Source organism: Pteropus vampyrus, unplaced genomic scaffold, assembly GCF_000151845.1.
Source record: "Pteropus vampyrus isolate Shadow unplaced genomic scaffold, Pvam_2.0 Scaffold8, whole genome shotgun sequence".
NCBI classification, from domain to species: Eukaryota; Metazoa; Chordata; class Mammalia; order Chiroptera; family Pteropodidae; genus Pteropus; species Pteropus vampyrus.
In genome coordinates this window covers 13540388-13556583 of record NW_011888789.1, presented here as the reverse complement: position 1 = coordinate 13556583, position 16196 = coordinate 13540388, and the positions used below count along the sequence as shown (strand labels likewise).

The window sequence follows — 16196 nt, the reverse complement described above, 5'->3', positions numbered from 1 at the left end:
TAGAGTATGTCAAGTACCTTAAAATGTGCTTAGAGAGGCTCAAAACGATTTTTTTGATTTGTTTTTTTTTGTTTCGGGTCTTTTTTTTTTTTTCTCATAGAGCAAAATGTCCAGATGAAAAAAGTAATTGATGCTGGTTCAGAAGCTCGAAGTTTCACACTAGATTTCTTCTGTGATTTTCTTAGCCTTTCCTTCAGGGTTTAATATGGCTGTTGATGCTATCAGCAACATAACATCTATGTTCAAGGCAAAAAAGGAAATGGATAGAATTTTTTTGAGAAAGTAAAATTCTTACCAGGAAACACAACAGATCACCACTTTGGGGACATGTCATATGGTCCCCTGCAGCTGGAATGTGGCAAGGTAAGGGGCTAGAAATTGGGTCAGCTAACCAATATTGTTCATTGACTATAAGATCAAGAAAGAGACCTCGTTAAATTTTAAAAAGCAGAAATTATGCAAACCACATGTTTGAAACAATATTATCAAAGCATAATTTAATATTAAATGTCAAAAGAAAGAAAGAATATTTTCCAGATATTGAAAATTAAAAATACTAATCTAACTAACTCTTCAGCCAAAGAGGAAATCGACTCTTCAATTGCAAACTCTTTAGAAAATCATTACAATGAGGCTTCTATATATAAAAATTTATGGTGAATTACTAGCATTATGCTCAGCTTAATCTAACCCATTTCCTGTTTTCTCTGAGAATACTCACCAGTGGCTCTTGTGGGTGCAGAGTTTACTCCAAGAAAACTTACGGGTTACAGTCCTAACCTTACCCCCAAAGTTTGCCACAAAATAGTTCACTTTTATTATTATTTTCGCATCTCTCTAGTAGATTGATAGTCTTTGGAAACAAATGACATCATTCTGTGTATATCATTCTGTTTTTAGTAGTGGTATTTCCATTTAAAAAATATAGTAATTCTCGATTGCTGAAAATATCAAATCCTAGAAAATGGAGCATTCCTATGCCTGATGTTAACAACATTCTTGAACTGTTGTTAGCCCAAGATTTATTTGATGAATCCGATTTATGTATATATTTCTGTTACATTAGGATTAGAGACAAGTTCTGTTTAGAAATAACTCAGTTTTTATGTTTTATTTTCACATTGAAAAACAGGCAGATTTGCTTCAGCCTCAAAGAGCATGTTTATGTAAAATTAAATTAATGCTAGCAGTGAGCTGCACTTTTTTTTCTAAAGGAGAAATGGGTTAATGTTTTAAATATGTGACTAGTAAGCAAGAATAATTGTAAAAACAACTAATCTATTTTAAACATTTGGTTATTTTTACTTTTATATTTTTAAGGAAAGCAAGAGTATGAAATTCAGAGATTAATAGAAATTACAAATCAGAAAAGAGAAAAAACAACAGGATACACCCAAAATTATTTCATAAATTAATATAACAGGCAAACTTTTGACCTTATTACTATGTCATAATCTAAAATTTTATTTATTTTATTTTTATAATGTTTAAATTTTTAAATTACAGTTGACATACAATGTTGTATAATTGCAGGTATACCACATTAAAATTTTTAAATAGAGAAAAGAACATACACAATTTTATACTAAAAAGCTATAGACTTCTGGTTATGAATGTCAAATTGAAAACTGATTGTATCTCATCTCCTTGAACTTCTAGTAAAATTTCAATAAAGTAATAAAAAGATTATCGTTCCACAAAAAGAAAGAGAACAGGAGTGGAAACAACAGAATATTAGTGATGCTAATCATTATTTGGAAGCTGAGAAAACAATAAAAAGGCATAAGATGAAAAATAAAATGGTAAAGAGTAAAAATTTGGATAATTGATCAAAAATTCAGATCAGATAAATGACTGTTCACTAAATAATGAGCAGAGGAAATGGAAAATAAAAAATTATAAAGGATTAATTCAGGAATATTTCTAAGAACTGAAGGATTAGAGTCTAAAAGTTCAACTAATTGCTCAGATTAATGATTGAAAAGCTTCATCATTATAAAGAAATAAGCCAGAGAACATTGTAACTTTCAAAATCAATACTGGAACTGGTAGGACAATAGAACACTCACTTGAAAATTCTGAAGGATATGGTTTTAGTCTAGAATTATATACCCAGTCAATCCAGCAATCAAACACAAAGATGCCATAAAAACAGTTTTAGGCATTTAAGTTCTCAAAAAGAATAAAAAAGGAAGTAAGGGAGGAAGTGAGGGAGGGAGAGCAGAAGAGAAGGAGGGAGGAAGAGACTGAGGAATAAAATATTGAGGTGATCTATGTCTACCTAGTTTAATTATCAGGACTAAGAACAGAGACGCCTTCTCCACATCAAAATAACTTTCTTCTTTTGCTCAGGAAGATAAGGAAGATAACTAATAATGTCACTGTTTTCTTCTGGAAATTCCTGGAAACCAATTTGTTTACTCAATTAACTTCTTCATCTGAGCAAGTATCTCTTTTATTTAAAAAAAGAGAGAGAACCGCTAATTTATCAAACAACAATATACTTACCAAGACTAACTTCAAAAGCATTGTCTCTTGTTCTAACCTATTTTTCATTAACATTTCCCAGTCCTAGTAAATTCCCAGCCTTCAGCCATTCAAGCTCAAATTCCAAAGTCCTATAAAGAACTTTCTCTAAGTTTTCTTTTCTGAGATAGCACGATACTGCCAAGGCTGTATTTTCCTTCATATGTTCTTTCTTACAGCAGGAGGTTTAATAAACATCTTTACTAGATTAGCAGGTTATTCTGGCAGTGCACGCATGCGCGCGCGCGCGCGCGTGTATGCGCAAGGGGTATGCAGAGTCAAGTTGGCAGAAGAAAGAATTGGGCAGATTATCTGATTAATTTGATCATGTAGAAGCTATATTGAGAGTGTTATGGTGCAAACGATGCTGAGACCCACGGAGCCAATTGAGATTAATTATGAGCCTTTATTAGCCGGCTGGCGACTGACTCTCTACCACGCAGGGCTAGAGGAGATCGGCCCGAGCTCTCAGAGGAGGTAGCTGATAAAGAAAGCTTAAGACCATATCCTGGTGGTCTCCTGAACAAGCAAGCAGATTACAGAAGTGGAATTTGGCTGTTAGCATATCTTTGCCCGGAACAACACCCTTAATTAATAAGTAAATGGATTACAGAAGTAGACATTGGCCACCTTCATATCTTATACAATATACTTCCTAAACCACACACAAGCAAGTAGGACAACTTCTGGTATCTAAAGATATTTCTTCCCTGTAGCTGACTTAGCTAGCTGGCTCACTTGAAAATTTTCCACCCTTAACAGAGAGAACATGACAGATGTGTTGAAGGAAAATCTTGGTATATGTTACTTATATAATATATATCATTTGTTCTGTGGTATAAATAATAAAGAAAAGAAAATATTAGTGTTAATAACTCCCAGAAAATTAATAAAAAATAAAATATAAAGAATAATCATAATGCCTTAATTAAATTAGTAGTAAATAACATTTTTATTGTCATAAGGTAAAAACTGAATCGAGATTTATTTGAAAATTGCAATATAAATATTCAGGTAAGGAGAGTAAGATCATGAGAGGGAGCTGGATTTAAAATGCTAAGTCCTCCTCTACTGTGATAGGAAATTGATAAAAGAAGAGTGTATAGCGCATATTGGAAGGTAGACAACAGCAATAACAAAAGTAAAAGATTTGGAAGCGTTGTTAAATCGACTGGACCCGACAGCTGACAGAGTGCTGGAGGTGATACTGGGTACTGGAGGGATCAGAGGCAGCAAGTGTAAAAGAGTCTCTCTTTGTCTGTCTGTCTGTCTGTTTGTCTCTACCTGTACAGAGAGATGTCTGGAAATAGATTTCCTATTGGCCATAGTTGTTTCTGGGAATTTCTTTTACAGTCTTTTTAACAGTTTTTCTACAGGTAAAATTTTTATTATATAATTAATTCATACATGTAATAATTCATTATTGTATAATAATAGCATAATTCATTTTAATAATTCTTTTTATAATTCATAGTAATAATTCATTTTCTAATTTAAAAAGAATAAAAATTTGAATAAATTCTAACAATAATAGGAAAACAACCATAAATAAAATAAAATATGCCTTTGGCTAGAACGCAGTCACTGGACCACATGGAACTGCAGGACAAGCTGCAAAAGGAAGCCTTGCTGTTGTGCAGGAAGCAGAGTAAATGGGTTTGGTGAAAAGCTAGCCACTCTCTCCTGCAGTTTCTTGCAGTAGCAGACTATATCTAAAATCAGATGATTTAATCATTTACCTCTCTTACACTGCTGTACTGCAGGGATCATAAATAGCTTTGATTGACACTTTAACATAGTAGACTTCATGAGTGTCAAGTTATCCAAAGAAAAGCTGGTCAAACCTACAGGATCCCTAGAAACTCTTTAGTTCTACCGGAAAATTAGACATTTGAAAAACAGAGCTAATGGACCAATGATAATTGTTTCATAAAATTCTTCCGAGCCCTCCTCATCTTTCTTTTTTAATATCTATATGTTGTTTCTCCTCATTCAGTAATCACATACACTGCTACAAGTCAAGTTCAAACTCTAGAGCTTCTGCAGAATTTCTGATGCTACCTTTATGAGACTCCTGGGTGTCTTTAGAAGAAACAAATTGAAGACCTTCAGTTTGTATGGTCTCAGGCAAAGCTTCTACCAATAAAATACGTTGTAATTTTCAACTGGGCTTAAATATGATCAATGAAACATTTCTGTGAGATTGATTTTATACAGGATCTTGGGAAATTAAACTTCTCAACATATCATCCTTTACTGGCTGCCAACAGAATATGATAGATTATTTACCTCGTCTGTGTGATTCATTGTGGCTGAGGATGGGGAACATCAATGAGCTTCTACTTGGCATGGAAAGAAGGCAGATGAAGAAGATACAGTGCTTGAGAATTTTCAAGATTGTTTTCCTCCTATAATCATCAATAATCGAGCATCTTTTTCTCATCTACTTTTGACACATACATGGACACAGAGCTATGACTGTGCAGTCATGAGTTATCTCTTCTGCTCACCACCCTCTTCTCTCTAGTCTTCTTAAGGACCATTAGTTCACTGAATGCTGTTGAATATTGACTTTGTTTACAGCATCGCTGATGGCAACGTCCTTCCCCCTATCCCAGAGATAACAGGGCTCTACTCTGATAAATTTTACGCTAGTAAAAACATATCAACTTATAATAAGCCTAATTCCTTCTGCACATAAGTATTACTGGCAAAAAAAAAAAGTATTCAGGTGACAGGTTAGCAATAGAACTTAGAACTCTACTGAGAACACTCTGTTTAGTACATGGACGTGTTTTGCAAGGGCCATTACAATTATCTGGCAGTTTTTCGGGGAAATGGTGTACTTTATTAGATAAGAGTGCATATTTTAATATCTGACTCCCTGAGTTTGAATCTGCCCCTTACTAGTAGTTTGATTTTGGACAAGTTGTGTAATCTCTCTCTGTCACAGGTGTTTTATTTGTGAAATGAGGATATTATAAAAATATTTACTTCAGAGTTTTGTTGCAAGAATTAAATGAAACAATGCATGTAAAGCTTCAGCCAAACCTTGCCACATTTAAATGTCGGTGATGATGAGGAAGAAAGAAAGAAATCCTAATTCTAGTTAGGCACCTGGTTTGTTTCAGTTGGTGATCTCTACTGCTTTTCTTTCCATTCCTTCCAATAACTGAGGAACTGGACTAAAATTTTGTTTCAAATATAATCACTTGTTAAATCAAACAAGAGAGTTAATCAGATATACTTAGCCATAGCAGACCAAAGTCTATAGAACATGTTTGAGTGTGAGGTATTATAGCGTACTAATTAAGAACATAAACTCTTCAGAAGTCAAAATCATGAAATTCAAATCCTTGCCCCACGATTTGTTATCTGTGATCTTGGAGAAAGTTACTTAATCACTCTGTGCTTCATTTTCCCAAACCACAGAATGGAGAAAATAATAATACATTATTCACAGGATTGACCTAAACTTTGTAAATTTTATTTATATAAACTTTCAAGCCTGTTTCTTGAAGCTGGAACTTTCCTGCAAAGTTTGAGATAAGTATACCATTGTTTACAGTCTCTAAATATCTGGCAGAATTTTTACATCAGAAATTTGATGAGCTTCATTTTTTTTTTCCAGTTGAACATTTTTGTATTAACTACTATGTCCCCGGTACTGTGATAGGGAAGCTGACAGAATATAAAGCATGGCTAGTCCACTGAGCAAGCTTCCAAATAGTAATGTCACAAATCAGGAAAAGCTGGGATAACAGAGGTATAGTTTTGTCTCTGCATGATTTGGGGTATGTTATTTAACTTTCGTTGGATCATATTATTTCACCTTTATTTGTTGCAAGTGTTTATCTCCTTGAGAGACCTAATGTTCAGGCTGTTCTGCTTAAATTTTCAAGAAACTCTATCTCCAATTACTCTACCTGACTTTAGGCTCATACTGTTATTCCATTTTATTCTTTCTATCTCTCCCTTCATTTCTGTCTTCCCTTCTTCCTGCTTTCCATGCTCCCTTTTTAAAATAAAAATCTCTCCAAGAGATTTCAATAAAAGCTATCAGGCAATTCCAACCTCATATTATTTAAGTTGATCAGGGATTCACTACAGATGAGCAATAGCAGATGTTGAGGGAATCAGAATTTTTCTGGAAGGAAGAAAGGGGAGAAAGATGTAACCTGGAGGCTGAGGCTGAGAGCTTGAATTCTTGAGTTGAGCAACTGGTCATAATGGGATATCCAGAGGACAAGAAGATGACCCAGAGTTGCTAGAGAATGGAGAAATGGCCAGAGGTAAAAGAACAGTTAAGTGTTGCCAGAAGGACTCAGAATTATATTTTATTATGTTCATTTTTTCTAACAGATCAAGTATTTAATTAGGTTCTTCATAATAAATTTAGAGCACTAGTTTGTGAGGATAAACCCCATTTGTGAGTGAAAACACAGAGCGGAGGTAGCTCTGAAGCTGAGGAACAGATTTGGTTTTTGGTAGACTGTGTGAGTGCGCAGCTTTCTGGTCAACCTTACGTTGCCCTGTAATCTGGTATTTTTCTTTTGGTTGAAGATCTTACCCTCCTGGTGTCCGGGCTTGCGCAGCTTCTTCTTCTTGAAATAAGCATCAGTGAGATGTTTAGGGATTTTGACCACCAAGGTCAATTTGAGTGGAGGTGGCAGCGACAAATTTCTGGTGTGTTCTATGCAGAGGAATTTAATTGAGCTACAGAGGTCCAGCCACAAGTAGCAAGCCACTGCTCAGCAGCTTCAGAAAAATCACCCTCTTTCCTCTGTGGCACCCAGTGAGAATGATCAGAATGGTCCCTGGAGTGATACTAGCCTGAAGTTTTCTCACAGGTTGACTGAATGGTTCCTAGCTGTGTAGCTAAACAATTTTCAAGCCGCAACCTAGGCATTTTACAAAGTTTAACTACTCGGGTACCACCATTCTTGTCACCACCAACTGGTTTTGTGACAGAAGCAAGAACCTTCTTTTTTTCCTTTTTAATCCTGGATTTAGCTGATGAATACTTCTTCTTGCGCATGGTCTTTCAGGAATACATAGCAGATAAGGAATGTCTGTCCATTCCTCTGATCAGGACAGGGTTTTGGCTGCAGTGGGGCTTTCCATTCTTAAATGTTTTGGCCTTGCCACCAGCATTAGCCTTCTTGACTTCAGGTGTCCAGCTTTGTATCTTTTCACCTGCCATCTTGCAAGATGGAAAAGAACATGTCCATTTTTTTTTTTTAATGCAAACATTGAAAAAATAAATGGTGGTGGCAGGAACGGAGAGAGATCTGAATTGCCAGCTCTGTTGTATAATCTTTAATTCTAGATTATAACAGAGCTGGCAATTAAGCAAATTATAATTAGAATGTAATTTTATATAATCTGAAATGTAATTTATAAAATGTTTGTTGACCAGTTATTATATGTAATGCATTACACCACATGTGGAAGATAAAAAGGTTCAAGGGCAAGTGAGTGTGTCTAAAAAGATATGCTTTTAAGCATCTTTTCTCTTTAGTAGTTTGAGGTACTGCAGAAGTTCAAACCTTTTTTCCTTCTCCTTAACATTATTCAGGGATAAAACATCACACTCAGTAACACTGACTCAATTAAAGCAATGATTCTCAATGGAGAATTTGGGGAACAAGGAACCAAACTACATTTATGCTTGGAGCTTGTTGGCGGTGCATTCTGATATATGTCGGATATGTGTAGTTTGGAAAAGAGCCCTTATTATTCTGACGTTTTCACTTATGGGTAGGAGTTATGGGGGCATCTTCTCACTTCTTTCTCTTTTTGTAAATTTACCATGTGTGAAAACAACCCAGGTCTCATAAACTCTAAACACCCCTGCCCCTGCCATACATGCAGCTTGTCCTTCTTGAGTATTCCATATAAATCACCTGCCCTCCATCCTAAAGTTGCTAAGTAGTTAAACAAGAAAACAGATAAAGCACTATCTTTACAGTTCACTAAATCAAGGTTTGTGATCTTTGATCAAAACCTTCTTTCTCTCCAGCTTGCTCATTAAGCTCTTTCCTTTGTAGAAATCATCAGGAAATCCAGTTTTATTGTTCTTTTAAAATTTTTTAAACTATTAGCCCCTATTTTCCTCACTTTCATTCCTATCTAGTTTAAATTCCATAGTTCAACATTTTAATAACACTATTGCCAATACTACAAATTCTCTTGCCTTCCTGTGATTTTGTCACAACCATCTGGCAACACACCAACAATATTTTTTCTCTACCTTACATCCAAGTATACAATTGCAACTGGGGAAATTCATAAACCATGATGTATTGATCAGCAACTTCAAATAGAAAATCTTCAGTGCCCAACAACTCTTAGACATTAATTGAGTTTATTTGCTTTGCCACACAAATACCTTGCTGCCTACTTCACAGAGAAAACTGAAGTCGGTTAGATGGAATTAATTCAAATTTTTGCTATTAATTCTGCAGATCCATCTCTTATTACATTGTCGAGGATGTGCTTTTTTCCTGTGACTGGCACCCCATCTCCATCTTCCTAGGATTCTTACACTATCAATTATTTTATCTTTCTCCTTTCTGTTGAACTTCTGCCTTCCAGTAAATCCATACCATCAACTATTGAATATGTTCATACTTAAGATACTACTATTTTAAATGCAACAGTTCTAACTACCACCTTACATTTCTCCACCCTCTCATATTCACTCTTCTTAATTTTTTTTGTTATACAGCAGTCTTTAATCACCCTAATCTCACTAGAATTTACATCATTCTTTAGAAACTGTTTTTGTTGGTTACTCTATCTTTATGTTACTAAATTCAATGGATTTCTAAATCAGTCCTCTTTTTACTCAACTTATCAGTAGAGACTATTGGCCATTCTATGGTACACATTTTTCTTGAAACATTTTGTTCCTTTTGCCTCTGAGGGTTCATGTTTTTCTGTGTATCTTTTTCCTTTTCTGTTTGTTTGTTTGTTTGTTGAACACCTACAGCTTCTGGTATTCCTAGGTGGTCTCCCATCCAAGTACTAACCAGACCTGACTCTGCTTAGCTTCCAAGATCGGCATGTTCAGGGTGGCCGTAGAAGATGTTAGCCAACCATGGCTGAACTGGGGCTCGAATCCGGGACTGTTCTGTGTGTAAAGCAGACATGCTAATGGCTACACTATGGAACTGTGTCCTCTTTTCTGTCCTTTTAGTTCAAGTTAAAATATTTAGTAATAAAGTGTTTCAATTTTAAGTGTTCACTCTTTCATTATGCACTTTTTCAGGCCATCCTAACCATGTCCATGGCTTTAGTTATTATTTAAAGTCTAATGACTCTTAAATTTACATCTCAGGTAAAACCTCTTTTTTATATCTACATATGTTCAACTACTTACCTAACATTCCCATTCCAATGTCACAAAGACATACCCCAAAGAGATTTTCTTTTCAAGTCTAATTCTCAACCAGTGCTCTCTCTCTCTCTCTCAGAGAATGAGAAAAAATATTTTCTTACTCAAAATAGAAATCTTGCAGTCACTTAACACTTTCCTTTTCTCATACCTCTCCAATCCAACATCCAGTAAATTCTAAAGTCACCATTAACTTTATTGTAGCAATTTTTAACATTTCTCTCTCCTTACTAAGTCTTATACATTTAAATAATCATCAACCTCTACTGATTTTAACTCATACATATTTTTGGAGAAAAAAAATATTACATCTAATTGGTCTTCTCAAGAGCCACTCTGGCTCCAATCAAATCCATCTTCTAAATTTCAGCTAGAATGATTTTTTTTCCCAAAACATAGTTATAATTATACCATTCTTAAGCTGGTGGATGCCCATTTTATTTTTGATTAAAAAGAAATACTTACCGTGACCTACATGTTTAGGTGTATATACCTTTTTCTTCAACCTAATCTTACTGTACTTTCCCCTGTGTTTTCTATATTTCAGCCACACAGACCTCCTTCAAGTGTCTCAAATAAGACCTGTGAGCTAATCAAGACAAAGTGTCTCTGGTGCAGTATCGTATAGGTGTGTGAACAAAAAGATAGAACAATAAGAAAATTTGGCAAAGTAGTGCTAAGGAGGTGAAGCCACTTTTCCTGCTAAAAGTTTTGTTATCTTAACAGGTGAGGTAGGGAGATTGTGCTGCTATGTGGTCCATCAGGGGAAGAGAAATAAAATGTACATCAATACTATGTGTCAGCAATGACTATAGCTTATTCTTAAAAGGGAGTTAGAAGAACATTGTATTTGGAAATCTCTTCAAATGTGGGGTGGCTATTTCCCTTGAAAAGTGCAGGCTTAATCCCACTATTGTTGATACTTTAGTAATTCTCCAAAGGTGATGCCACTGTCACGCTCAGTGGATCAGGAAAATGATCTGACTGGAGAAACCAAATATTATTAGGTTTATTAGGGATGTCTCAGAGGCTCTTTATGATGAGAGTCAATCACAGGGATATGCTCAGGTACACGCACAAGAATTGCTAACATCTTTGTCTCTCATTTTCAAACAGTTGAACTGTGTGGCAAATTAAAGATGAAATCAAATCTTTGTCTTTCTTCCCTTTAAGAGATAGGTTCTATTTCACCTCCTTTTCACAAAGGGCTGGCCTGTGACAGCTTTGACCAATATATAGTGGAAGTGATGTTATGCCAGTTCTGGGCCCAACTTTTTATTTTTTCATTTTTATTTTTTTAACATTTTATTTTTTTATTTTTTCCTTTCCTCCCTTCCTCTCCCCTCTGGTAACCACTAGTCCATTGTCCATGTCTATGAGTCTCTATTTGTCCTGTTCATTTGTTGCTTTTAGGTTTATATCTCACATATAAGTGATATCATATGATTTTCAATCTTTTCTGTCTGGCTTATTTCACTTAGTATGATTATTTCAAGTTCCATCCATGTTGTTGCAAATGGCAGTATTTCATCTCTTCTTATGGCTGAGTAATATTCCATTGTATATGTGTACCACAGCTTCTTTAGCCAATCATCTATCGTAGGACACTTCGGTTGCTTCCATGTCCTGGCCACTGTGAATAATGCTGCTATGAATATTGGTATGCAAATACCTTTTTGGATATGAGTTTTCAAGTCTTTGGGGTAAATACCCAGTAGAGGGATTGCTGGATCATATGGTAAATCAGTTCTTAGTTTTTTAAGGAAACTCCATACTGTTTTCCATAGTGGCTGTACCAATTCGCAGTCTCACCAGCAATGGATGAGGGTTCCTATTTCTCTACATCCTCTCCAATATTTGTTATTACTTATCCTATTGATTATATATATTCTACCAGGTGTGAGATGGTATCTCATTGTGGTTTTGATTTGCATTTCCATAATAACCAGTGATCTTGAGCATCTCTTCATATATTTGTTGGCCATTTGTATGTCCTCTAGGGAGAAGTGTTTGTTCAGGTCCTCTGCTGATTTTTTGATTGGATCATTTGTTTTTTTGTTGTTATTGAGTCGTATGAGTTCTTTGTATATTTTGGATATTTGGCCCTCATCAAAGGAGTTGCTTGCAAATATATTTTCCTATTCGGATGGTTATCTCTTTACTTTGTTGATGGTTTCTTTGCTGAGCAGAAGCTTTTTAGTTTGACGTAGTCCCATTCGTTTATTTTTGCTTTTACTTCTCTTGCCTTTGAGGTCAAATTCATAAAATCCTTTTTAAGTCCTTGAGTTTAGTTCCTATGTTTTTTTCTATGCATTTTATTGTTTCAGGTCTTATTTGCAGGCCCTTAATCCATTTAAAAAGAATTAGCCTTATTCTCTGGGAACTCTGATCTATGAAATAAGAACTCAGAACTCTGTAGGAGGAACCACATGGAGAAACTCTAAGACTTTGTGGATAGAAAGACAGAGTGATATAGCAGAACCTAGACTTCTAGCTACCTGACAAAAACACTAGGCATTTAATAATGCCATTTTGGACTCTTCATGCCAGGCCAGGCATGAGCTGAATAACACTGAGTTACTCCATGTAGTATAAAAGCATAACCCAGCTGATCCCTCACTGAATTTCTGGCCCACAAAGATATAACATTAATAAATAGGTTGTTGTTTTATGCCACTCCGTTGGGTATAGTTTGTTATATAATAGTAGTTAAATGGAACTGTCTAAGAGGAGAGTTAAGGATAGGTGATCCAATCACCATAGTGTTCATGAAAGTCATCTTTTACTTTTCCTCTGCTTATGTGTTATCACTGAAACATTGCCTATAAGGCTGACTAAATTATATTTTTAGGTTATTGGTTATAGACACTCATCACTGGGAGTGTCAGAGTTCTCTGGCCCAGTGTGAGCTGTCATGACCTGAGATTCTAGCCCTGCATCCAGGTGTGTGTTAGATCTCATATATGTGCTGTAAATTTAAAACGTATGATAGATTAATTGAATAAAATGCTAAGAGTAGATTAACATTTGAAATTGCAGAGAACTTGGTGACTTTACTCCTCTTTTATTTTTTTTATCATTTATTTATTTATTTATTTATTTATTTATTTATTTATTTATTTATTTATTTATTTTTAGGTGAGGCAATCTTTGGTTGACCTCACAGATTGCAAGGACCTTGTCAGCTTACAATCCTTTATTTATTTTATTTTATTTTATTTTTATGCCTACAGCACCTGGTCTTCCTAGGTGGTCTTCCTTCCAAGTACTAACCAGGCCTGATCCTGCTTAGCTTCAGAGATCAGACGAGATTAGGCTTGTTCAGGGTAGCATGACCGTAGAACTTACTCTCCTTTTAAAACAACAAAAATGCATGTAAAACAATAAAATCTAACCATTTAAAAACTCTTGTCAATTAATCAAAACCACAGAATGTACTTCAGTTAAATGAGAGGAAGGGAGTCTGTCAAGTTTTAGCTCAGGGCTGTTCACATGCCCTCTCCCTTCCCAGCTCAGTGGCATGGCAGTCAAAACCAGCAGCATTGCAGACAACAAAGAGATATGACCTATTTTAAAGCTTCTTTAAAACCACTATCCCCAGAACACAGCTAATGTTTCATCCAAACTTGCAGCTCGCTGGGAAATCTCTATTCTTAGAATGTGGTAGCTATGTGATTTGATCCAGAGTTCAGCTCAGTGGAAGTAGAGAAAAGGAGGAATCCTACTCCCAGGTTATTACCAAAACAATAGCAATTCCTCAGAATGACTCAGCTGCCAATGCCTGTGATTTCAGTTGCAGCAAGCAAGAGGTTGGCTGGGAATTTAAAAGGAAATCCAATAGAACTAGACAAACATAAGGAACTTAGAAAAGTTTCCACGAATTGCTGAGGCCTAGAAGACTGTGAGAAAGCTCAAGAAAAACACGGGAAAGGAGAATGGGTGAGTTTGAGATCTTACATAAGCAGGAAATTAAAGCTAAGATTGTCTTATAACCTACCTGCAGAATTATTCCGGGAAAGTTACTAAACAAATAAGCACCAATAATAAAATAGCAGCAACAGCAAACCAATAACAAACCTTGGGAGGACAGAGGAATCTGGTACAAAATTTGAAAGAAAATATTACATAAATGTCTAGTTTTTAACAAAAAATTGGAAGAAATGTAAAGAAACAAGAAAATGTGGCACCTACACAGGAAAAAAAGTGTCAACAGAAAATGTCCCTGTGAATAGCCAGAGTACAAACTTAGTAGACAAAGACTTTAAGTCAGCAATTATCAACAGAATGTGATCAAAGAACCAAAGTATGACAATGATATTTCACCAAAGAATATCAATATAGAGACAAAAATATTTTTTAAAAATAGAAACTCTATAATTAAAAAGTACATTAACTGAAATGAATAATTGCTCAAAGGTCTCAATAACAAGTGTGAGCTGGCAGAAGAAAGAATCAGTGAACTCTAAGATAAGTCAATAGATATTGTACAGACTGAGGAGCAGGAAGAAAAAAAGAATAAAGAAAAATGAACAGATCCTCAGAAAATTCTTGGAAACTATCAAGTATATCAACATATGCACGATGGAAGCCCGAGAAAAAAATATTAGTAATATTTTCCTTCCACTTTTGTTTTGTGTATCATTTATCTTTTTTCTTCTCTGTTTTGAACTTCTTTTCAACATTAATAGCATCAGTTCTGACACAACCATCCAAAACTCATGTATACATCATAACATCTCTCCTGATTTTACTCATGCTTTTAGCTTCCTTTTTAACTGTTGAGATTCTACTATATACTTCTCAGACTTGTCAGCTTTAATAAGATTCTTTCAGCAGTGGCAAACTAAACTAAAATTGGAAAATCAAGATTTAACCCTTTACCTTATTCTTGATTTGGTAACTTGTTCTAACAGATGGTTGTTTTTTAATCCTCTCTGGCAGTTATATCTTTTCATAGCTCTATTCTATAGCTTTACTGATAAGTGAATGAAAAGAATCCAAATGAAAACAAATATTGACAAATATGACTGAGATGTGTAAGAGAATTTTTACAGGATTTTGAAACTTCTACCTTGCCTTCTTCCTTTTTCTATGCACTAAGTGGAAACCCTGGATTTCTTAATATGTAGGAACTATGACTAGAGCCCACATCACTTTTGATAAAGATTTTATTGAACTGAAGATGTCTTTTTTTTCTGATAGCATTCAAATGAATGAGTCACTAACTTTACAAAAATTAAAGAAATCCTAATGAGGCATCATAAAAAACCACATAACTATGAGTTGGAATTGATTTTCCATGGATCAAGCATGTTTCTAAATGGTCATGGATCGATGCAACTTTTCCATTGGATTACTATATTGGATTATTTCAGAAAAAGCAAGCCCAGAATCTGATTTAATTTGAAAGGCAACAAAATTATATTTCTCTGCCGATTCTTCAGGTGTTAGAAGTAGATGAGGAGTTTTTTTCTTTTTCTTTTTTATTTTTTTGCATTTTCCACCAGTCCTCCCTAAGTTAATTTGACAGAAATGGCTTTTACAATAAGAGAACATGTGATAGGAATTGCATCAAGAATAATGAACGTGTCAGACAAATGGCAAAGCATAATTGGAGTAGCTTGTTTTCTTTTCTCTGAAATTGTAATGCATTCGACAAACCAAGATGTTGTGTCTGTTATGAAAACATCACTAGGGCAATTCTCTGATAAGACTAACCAGTTGATACTAATTAATAACAACAGAAAGAATATTCTAAACAAAATACTTTTGTGGTATATAGGAGAACAAGATTATATGAACAAAGCTAAAATCAATGTTTTTATTTCTCTCAGAATTAGAAAGTGAAATTTGCATTGGAGATATATTAAATATAATTGAAAATATAAGGCTTATGTTTAGTGCTATAGCAATTAACTATGGTACTTTAAGCAAGTTACTTTTCAATCATTTTTGCACATATTCTTTCAATATATATATTTTTTGTATTCTATGCTAGACCTCTTTCTAAGTCCTGGATACAAAGATCAGTTAGGCTTTTCTTAAGAAGTTCATCACTTGGTTGCAGGAGCTGAAAACCTTGAGGGGTTTAAAGAAATTGGCATAATAGTACCAACACATTAAAAATAAAGACCCAATATTTGAATGGCTTAAAAGAAAAATTAAAACATTTTATTACTTTCTCATGTATAAGTCTCAATGAGACCTTCCAGGTCACAGGGGAACTGGGTTCCTTAAGGTCTGTCAGGGCCTCATGTTTCAAGTCACTGCT

At 34.8% G+C, this 16196-nt stretch overlaps 2 pseudogenes; both read right to left on the bottom strand.

Moving 5' to 3' along the window:
• Positions 1–6921: 6921 nt before the first annotated feature.
• LOC105300990 lies at positions 6922–7729 on the bottom strand (annotated as a pseudogene).
• Positions 7730–13149: 5420 nt separating this feature from the next.
• Positions 13150–13268, bottom strand: LOC111729158 (annotated as a pseudogene).
• Between the last annotated feature and the right edge of the window lie 2928 nt (positions 13269–16196).